The sequence below is a fragment of the Homarus americanus genome, unplaced genomic scaffold (genome assembly GCF_018991925.1).
Source record: "Homarus americanus isolate GMGI-L3 unplaced genomic scaffold, GMGI_Hamer_2.0 scaffold34225, whole genome shotgun sequence".
NCBI classification, from domain to species: Eukaryota; Metazoa; Arthropoda; class Malacostraca; order Decapoda; family Nephropidae; genus Homarus; species Homarus americanus.
In genome coordinates, this window is record NW_024719804.1 from 134,389 (window position 1) to 144,503 (window position 10,115).

A 10,115-nucleotide genomic window follows, 5' to 3' on the forward strand; every position below is an offset into this window, starting at 1 on the left:
AACTGCGAACACTCACGACGCCACGAGCGGTAATTGAACGGTGGTGAACAAGGGTTATGTTCATTACCCTCACGCAACACCTATGATGAACAAGGTCACTCGCTCACTGTTGAACTCACTCACTGTTGAACTGACTCACCATTGAACTGACTCCCCGTTGAACTGACTCTCCGTTGAACTTACTCACTGTTGAACTGACTCACCGTTGAACTGACTCACCATTGAACTGACTCCCTGTTGAACTGACTCGCTGTTGAACTCACTGCTGAACTTGGTCATTGCTAAACGATTTCACTGCTCAAGTACACCTCCTTTATACTGCTGAATTACTGAGTGTATGTTAAACACGAACACCTTTACAACAATGAAAGTAAAAAAAATATCTCTGTCTGTCTCTCTGTCTCTCTGTCTGTCTGTCTGTCTGTCTGTCTGTCTGTCTCATCGCCCTATAGACCGAACCTCTTAAACAATGTACAAACTCCTCCCAGTAGAGAAAATTTCTAATGAATAGTATCATAGCGTCATGACATAAGGGTATAATTTGATAAGAGGAATCTAGGACATACGAGAGATATCTTCACCAAAACACTTCCTCCAATATCACTGCTATTTTCTCTTCAAAGGCAATTTTCATATTTTACAGAAATAACACAACGGAGGTGAAAAATAAGTTCACACATATATCAAGAGAGAGAATTTTCAACCACACTTTCTTACGTCGTAAAGAAGAGTTGTAAAAAGTTTCAATTGCACGAGATGGTCCATAAAGTGTGATATTAATATTACATATTTTGGAGAGGGAGGAAAAGTCATTTACCCTGCTGGTTTTCTGATACGGTTTGTGTGTGTGTGTGTGGTGTGTGTGTGTGTGTGTGTGTGTGTGTGTGTGTGTGTGTGTGTGTGTGTGTGTTGACTGTTCAATTATGTAACTATACACACACACACACACACCTAACCTCATTAACAAACAGTCTCCCAATTTCATTTCACAAAACTCTCTCCTCCAATGAGAAACTTGGTGCTAATGAGAAGTGCATCATGATTGGCTAAAGATGTTGTCAGTAATCAGCTTCCTATCAACACCCAGACCGGCTTAAGTATCCGGGAATAATATTATCTTATAGCATTTAATCAGAGACATGAGTGTACTTTCAGGTATAAATACACAGGTACAGGTACATAAATAGGTATAATTACAAGTACAGGTAAGTAGACAGGTGCTTGTACAGGTGTAAGTTAATTAGATGGATAAAGAAGCGGGTGTCGGTGCATACGTATAGAGGTGAATGTATATTTTTTCTTTTCACTAAAATGCAAATTCTACACCAAACATCTGCACATTTTTACACATTCATTCCAATCGTCAATACTTTAAGATCTGTTCACCTTGTATTTCTTATATAAATCTGCTTATTTATAATTATTAATCCAATATGAACTCTTAATACTATTCAGATTAGGTTAGGTTATATAAAGCTGGGGTGCCTAATCTTCACGTGATCCCATTATCTACTGTTACTGATGTGTGCTTCAGCTCGGCCAGGCGGTAACGATGGTGGTGAAGCACAATAAGCCGAGGGGATGATGCTTCAGTGTATACCAGAGTTGTGTTTAGCTATTTTAGGACGGCTCTGTTGTTACTGTCAATAGCAAGACAAGACAGGTGTATGGAGTGAACATCTGTACCCAGCAAACTCGAGTGATTCTACGTAAGAGAAACACGTAAGAAAAATAAGTAAAGCAGAAAGAGACAGACAGACTGAGAAAAAGAGATTTGTGTCCACTGTGACTGTGTCGTGTACACTGTGACTGTGTCGTGTACACTGTGACTGTGTCGTGTACACTGTGACTGTGTCGTACGCCCGTGTGAGGTCCTTCCCGCTGTTGTTGTTCCCATGATCGTTGTATATCCCCTCCCATACAATAAGAATTTTTCTACATGGATTTCTTTGTTCCCCGAGACAATGGCGGCTAATGGGTCAACTCCCTCTCTTACTCATACTGCGGAACAGATTACAAATCCCCATTTCCTCTTTCCTATTTCCCTCAGCCTTTCAGAAAACAATATTATGTAAAGGACTTATACTCGACGCCGTTTGTGTGTATGAGGGAAAGCCTCTGTTGCCCCATCACAACAGAGAAGAACGGAGACAAAGTAAATGAATTCCTCGGTGGCTGATGCGCTTGGCTGAGCTGATGGAGTGGGGGATATACTCTTGCCTCCCTCCTTGTCTCTCTTTAACTACACTGGCAACATTGTGTGTGTGTGTGTGTGTGTGTGTGTGTGTGTGTGTGTGTGTATGTGTGTGTGTGTGGACGTTCTGGTATTGTTATAGTGTTCGTTAGTCAACAATAGGCAGGATTCGAATAACCTACTAACGTTATTAATACTGACCCTCTACAAAGGACAAAGGTTGGTCAGTAATTACCACAGACCAGGTGACTCCCCGCAGCTGCTGATGAATAAAATAAATCGAGAATATTACTGAAACAAAAATATATCCAGTAAATGATGGATACAGTCAACAGGAGCGACATGCAGTCTAGCTTTACATATACATTAATAATTACTACCAGAGTGTATATAAACATTCTTGTATGGCCTACAAAGCGTGCTAGAAGTGACAGGTATCATGAAGTAAGGGAGATCATTAATTATGTTCACTTTTTTACCTTTACCTGCCGGGAATTACAGGTGTCAAAGGTCACCTGACACCTGTTCTCCTTACTTAATCAAGACTATGAAGACCAATTCACAGTTATAGCTTGGAGGTGTTACTTGAGACTGTTCATTTAACTTTTATTTTCGTTTTTCCATCAACAGTAAGTCCTTCAAGCACAGGTCATCAACCACCTTCAGTTGCTATTTAGGTGTAAAGGAAAGCTATAATAAGCTATAATCCACAGCTAAATATCACCACTAGCCTTAATGATTAGCTGAGACGCCTTCATCCTCTTAGTTAATTGGCTTTAGCACCGTAAGCTCCTCCGCCTTGGCCGATTGGGTACTAAAGATCCTACGAGAGTTCAGCTTCTTTATACGTGTTGCCCGGATGATGGCGACCACGTAAGCCTGCATTCCTAACCCAACCCAACCCAACCCAACCCAACCCAACCCAACCCAACCCAACCCAACCCAACCCAACCCAACCTCGTACACCTCGCGAACAACAACACAAATAGTGGAACATCGATAAAGAACTAACTTATAAAACGTGACCGGTCCCCCATGACAGAAAATAAGAAAACACGAGAAAAAAGAAAGAAGGGATGGAGAGAGAGAGAGTGAAAGAGAGTATGGTGGAGAGAGAGAGAGAGTGAAAGAGAGTATGGTGGAGAGAGAGAGTGAAAGAGAGTGTGGTGGAGAGAGAGAGAGAGAGTGAAAGAGAGTGGGGTCGAGAGAGAGAGATTGAAAGAGAGTATGGTGGAGAGAGAGAGAGAGAGAGAGTGAGAGAGAGAGAGAGAGAGAGAGAGAGAGAGAGAGATTTCCACGAATATTTAGAATCAAATCCATTATATATTCAACCAATACATTGTTCAGTGTACAGTGAGATTACTGAATAAACCCTACAACTAGTTCACCAATATCTGTTATACCGAAAGGATTTAAAACCGAATCCTTAAAAAAAATCCTTTTGGTATAGTAGACCACAATAAAGTAACCCGGAAATAAGTGTATTTTCACGTGTTTTTTTTCGGCTTTATCCTCAAAAAGAATATCTAAGCCTAATTCCCGGTCGTGTTTTGAAGGTCAAGGAAAAAAAAAGATTTATATTTGTTTGTTTTTTTAGTTCCAGAAATAAAAACATATTGAATTTTTCCGTCGTATTTTCAATAAGGAAAAAATAATAAGCTGATTTTCTTCTTCTGTTTTTGGTTTTGTTTTGAATTAATTATGAAAAAAAAGGTATGATTTTGTCGTGTTATGAGTTTCAAAAAAAAAAAATGGGGGATATATTAGATAATATTGAGTAAGTTTAGATGAAAAATATAAGATCAGGTATCTCTCTCTCTCTCTCTCTCTCTCTCTCTCTCTCTCACGGGCGCGCGCTGGTGACGTCATCAGTTGAGACTCACGACTGGAGAATAAGATCAATCACTGTTTGAAAGTTTCCTAATTTCTGTTTCAGTTCATCTAATTAAAACACCAACTTTATCCAGCGTCTGTCTAAGTGCGTGTGTGTGTGTGTGTGTGTGTGTGTGTGTGTGTGACCTCTCATTTGACTTAAACGTACGATACCTGTTCGTAAAATACCTGACACGTGTTAACTATATAATACTCTCCCAGCTCTCATGAATCCTGGGCCGTGGGTCTGTGTACAGTACCACAACACGTAGCCATCAGCGACACACACTTAATTAGACATTCATTATGGACATACACAGATCAAGGCACTTATCAACCTCGTGTTTGTTTACGTCGCTCGAGCGTGTAATATATAATTTACATTCAGGTGAGTTAATTGATTATGACTCACCTGTGGGTAACCTTTATCTCTGTTATCTTACTTTATTATATCTAAAATATTTTCTCTCCTTAACTGCAATTTCTATTTTGCCTCGTCTTGTCAGCTCCTTCGCTTCACTTACCCTCTCCTCTACCATCCCTCGCCCCCCTACCCCTCCAGAGAGCCCCATTAGATCCCGGAGCACTGATATAGAAGCACCACCAACTGTTCAGGAGGACAAGAATGAACCATTAAGCTCCACGGGGGTACAATTATGCATGAAAAGCCCGGTAGTGCATTAACAAGATTGAGAGTCGTTGTTGTAAAGAAATATTCTCAAAGATTCAGTCCTCCTTGTTGCGGCCACCTGTTATAGCGGCCACGTCAACACTGTCTTAATTACGTCGTATTTGTTACGGTTAGTCAGTAAAGCATCTATTGTTCTGTACTTCCGGTGGACTGAAGGTAAACTGACTCAGGCAGGGAGTAGTGAGGGGCTTGACTGACTGGTAAACTGGCTGGGTGGCTGTGGTGGTAATATAGTGTTATAGACAGAAGCATAGAACTAGTTTACAGTTAACCAGATTAGTATAATTTTAAGGGGTGTTCTGACAGCCTACAGACATAACACTCTTGTTCGTGTATGTCAGATTTATATGTGTTTGATAAGGTTTATATTATAATTTTTATAATGCAAAAGTTGTAAAAATATGGAAAGGGTTTGAGAAAGTATGTTTCGAATTGAACTCTAGAAAAATATAGCAATTATCTTACTTAATTGATCAATGGGGCTCAACCAGGATATTTTTGCCATAAATTGCAAACATATTCCTGACATTTTTTTACGGGATTTCAGTAAGCCTCAATATTCCAGCTAAATCTGCTGATGGATTCATTTTTTTTTTACTTATAACAAAGCGAATTGTTATGGGTTTTTAACTGTCCTCAAAACTTTTATCATTTTCTCGCCAACTGAAACAGGATCTGATATTTTTATGAATATTTTTTCTCATGACTGAATCAAATTATAAAAAAAAAATATATAAACAAGATATCGTCAACAGCTTCGTTACGCTACACTTAAAGAAAAACTTCAATTCACTCGTGGAAAAAAAAGTAAAAACATCAGTCAGGTCAGGTAAGACGGGCGTTGATCTGATCTAACACAGAGGTGATCAAGTGAGGGGACAGCACCAGGTAATGCTCCCAAGCTCGAGTAAATGTCTTTAATATTTCTCAAGATATATCATGACGTGTCTGAGGTGTTAATATGGCAGTGAGTCTCCTCCTTCATTTAAAACAAAATATCCTGATTGAGTTCTTGGATTGACGGCGAGATAAATAAAAAACTAAAATATTAACATCACCTTTGTATACAACTCAGCCACACTCACCTACGGTATGAATGTTTAAAAAAATATTACAAGGAATTTTAAAACTACAGTTAAACTTTTAGCCAGTGGTTGAAATAATTTTACAGCATCCCCGAAAAGATTTGAAAGTTGGAATAAAAGTTTGATAAAACATCTCTAACATCAGTTTGTTATGACAGGGATAACGAGTTTGTCACGAGCACCTAACATCGACAACACCTGCAGGACAAGTTGTGATGTTTACCATATAATTATCTTCATCTTAACATCTGACATCACCAGCGAATTACGAAGTGGAGAAGTATTGTTGATAATCTGGCCGAAAGGCAGACGGGGGATAAGAGAAATAAAAAGGACATAGTTAAAAAAAGGGAAAAGAAAGAGAGAAAGAGAAAAATAGATAATGAAGGAAAGGGAAAAGAGAGAAAGAGAAAAATAGATAATGAAGGAAAGGGAAAAGAAAGAGAGAAAGAGAAAAATAGATAATGAAGGAAAGGGAAAAGAAAGAGAGAAAGGGCATATTCTTATATATGTGTTTCTCTCCCCCCCGAATAAAGGTAAGGAAAGTGGATTCTATCCCTCTTTCATCTTTTACCCCGAGGGGCTGGTTGTCACCTTCAGAGCCCCGGCAATCTCCCTCGCTATCTGCCCCACCACTGAGCCAACCAGGTCACTACGCTACCCCGTCCGTGTATAGCGGCACATCAACACATATTTTCTGACACACGTGTACCCGTCACAGGCAGATGCCGCTGACCCCTTGCATCGGAAATGATAAAAATTTTGCATACAAGCGTTGAGGGACAAAGTGGAAATGTTACCTGGGAAGTGAAACCAAAGTAAATGTTAAAGTGTTGTTTTGGGTGAGGCAAAAGCATGGAAGAGACGAAGATAGTGACAGACAGACAGACAGACAGAAGTTCCGTGTATCGATTTTATAATTGAAGCTGACAAACACTCAACACATATGTATGAATTGCAAATTTGCTCCAGGGAAGTTATAAAACAAATGTTCTACTTCACAAACAACACCTCACAAACAACACCCCACAAACAACACCCCACAAACAACACCTCACAAACAACACCTCACAAACAACACCCCACAAACAACACCCCACAAACAACACCCCACAAACAACACCTCACAAACAACACCTCACAAGAAACACCTCACAAACAACACCTCACAAACAACACCACACAAACACCACCACACAAACACCACCCCACAAACACCACCCCACAAACACCACCCCACAAACACCACCCCACAAACAACAGAAGACCTCGTAATGACTCTGTTTGTCTTCGGTAACAACACACGTGGAAGGTTGTTGGCCATTGTAATAAATTCCTCCGCGTATCTATTATATCACGTATTATATTTTCACTACATAATTAAATAAAAAAAAATACCTTACAGAAATATATTCAATTTATGAGAAAAATTGTAAAAAAAAAAAAGGTTGAATATTTTACATGTCAAACAGTAGTGATTGTATGATTGTCTTCATTAAATAGGTCTAATAAAACTCGTTATTTTGATTGTGAATACAGATACATTGTTCAGGTATAAGAATACTTAAAAATAGGAAATATAAATGAGAGAGGGCGTTATATATCACTTAGACACTGTTATTCATTTATACAGAAATAGTTCACCTGAAGATTGACCATACTAGTACTAACCTAACAAACTAGGGGGCTGTAGTGAGAGAGAGAGAGACAGAGAGACAGAGACAGAGAGAGAGAGAGAGAGAGGAACGAGTTTTCCCTCAGACAACCAGACGAGAAGTGCTTAAAACTGACTGACTAACACAACGATAAACAAAATCAAACTGACATATACCCCAATGTAATGAAACAGTCGTATTATGAAACCCAAAAAACTAAAATAAGAATGACAAGGGATAGAGAGAGAGATATTGGGATTGAGAATAAAATAGTGGAGAGATAAATGTGTGAGTGAAGAGGAGAGAAATGATGTGAAGAAAAAGCCAAACCTAGTTGAGTGTTTTTGGACGAGAGTAGAGGAAGTGAGCTGTCAGTAGAGGAGGGGAAAAAAGTCCGGCTTACTGAAGGGAAACAAACCCCAGTTAAGGGAAATTGTGTAGACGGGGAGAGAGAGAGAGAGAGAGAGAGAGAGAGAGAGAGAGAGAGAGAGAGAGAGAGCATAATAAAAATCAGGTTAGTGTAGGAGAGAGTTAGAACAGGAGAGAAAACATAATTACGTAAAATTTTGGTAAAAAGCTTCCAGAGAATTGGTGAAGGGAGACGTTAATGTGTGTGTGATTGTTGTCGTCCAGAGCTTTTTTGTTGCCCCACGATATGGCCTAACTTTTGACCCCTGACAACAGTAGGTCATTATGAACTATGACCTTTGGGCTGAGGTAGTTTCTTAAACAATATCATGTCATAAGGACTCAACTCCGTATTTTATGTTTCCTTTTGACCTTTGACCTCGAACCTTTGAATCCTTACCTCTTACCTCTGAAATATGTCCTTTGACCCCTGAAATCATGCCCTCTGACCCCTGAATTATGACCTTGACTCTGACCCCTGAATCATGACCCCTGACCCCTTAAATCTGACCTCGGACCCCTTAATCATGATTTCTGACCTCTGACTCTAACCTAAATTATGCTTAACTATGACCTTTTGGTTGAGGAGTTTAGTCAAGACTTGTGGAAAGTGACAGAGAGAATAATGTGTGACAGTGTGAGACCTGGAGAGAGGAGATTGAACATGACCCTCTCTCTCTCTCTCTCTCTCATAGAAGCATGTAATGACACATATACAAATACTGTAATATAAGCTGATGGATACAGGTTATTGATGTATCTTCCCTGGGGACGATACTGCTTATCTCTCATCAGCACATGTGACACTCGAGCTATAACTTGATTCAGCTCATCGATCAACCTGTTAGTGTGACAGCTGGCCGACGAGGTCCTTAATATTTATTTGCCAAATCACATTAAGTTATTTTTTTCTCTCTCGTGCTCAAGAACTCACACGGTAAACACTCCAAGTAATCACTCGAGTCTGTGAGGTTTAGTAATCGAGACACGACTTGAGTTTATGGGGCTTTGTGTCAAGTATTCTGTAGGTAGATTATGATGGGACATACACCTATCCCTCCCTCCCTCCCTCCCCTTCTCCCTGGTCGTTGGACGCAATGCTATGACTGGCGTCAGGCAAATGGACTCATTCACAAAACACAGATCAGTTTTCACCCCTGCGGCAACACAGAGAGACACGCTCGCCTCTCTTAATTGGATTTGTTCGCGCTGGTAATTGTTTCGAACTGGTTCGTTTGGGCGGATATATTCTTGAATAAACGATGCGAGGAACGAGATATTGGAGGACTATGTATCGAGACAGACGCTGGTACTCGTCTTACACTCCAAAAACATTGTTAGATTATTTTATTTAACACTCCGCAGTGTCTGGATTCCGGAGAGGTTAATGGTCAATATAAACTTTGAGACATGTGAGCGTTTACTTATTTTACACTGTTATTTAATGTAGATGAAGTCATAAAGAAGAGAGATATATCAGAGGGAGGATGATGATAAGAGAAGTGTGGATGTGACAGAAAATGATGAAAACTCAACATCTCATCAAAGTTCCGGCTGTGAGACTCAATTTAACGGCACAAACACACGCAGAAAACAGAGTCCGTCGTCACCAGTTTAAACATGTTTGATGTTGATCCAAGTTACTGCCTCACCTCGGCTGTGGGGGGGAGGGGTTACTGCCTCACCTCGGCTGTGGGGGTGGGTTACTACCTCACCTCGGCTCGGCGGGTGGGTTACTGCCTCACCTCGGCTGTGGGGGTGGGTTACTGCCTCACCTCGGCTCTGGGAGTGGGAATGGGAGTGGGGGGGGGGGAAGAATGTTGCTGGTTAAAACGTGTCGTAAAATGTCTCGTTACAGCGTTACGAGCATGGCAGTAAGGACGTGACGCCAGAGACTACATCACTGACACCTACTGATGATACAAGTCCTGCTGTAAGGAGTTTGTAGCGTGACAGTGACGACGTGACGCCTTCTATCATCGTCACATCTATCCGTCCGACATGTTTTCTTACCAGAGATTAAAAACAAAACGATATTAAATACGACAATGTTGATCTACAAAATGATTAGTTGTTGTTTATCTGATATCTCTCGTATCAACACCGAAAGGCTTTAAGCACGTATACTAAATAAGTCCTTACACGAGATTACTTACGTCTTTACACACGCACTATGACTCCTTACACAAAACCAAACAAACAAAACAAGT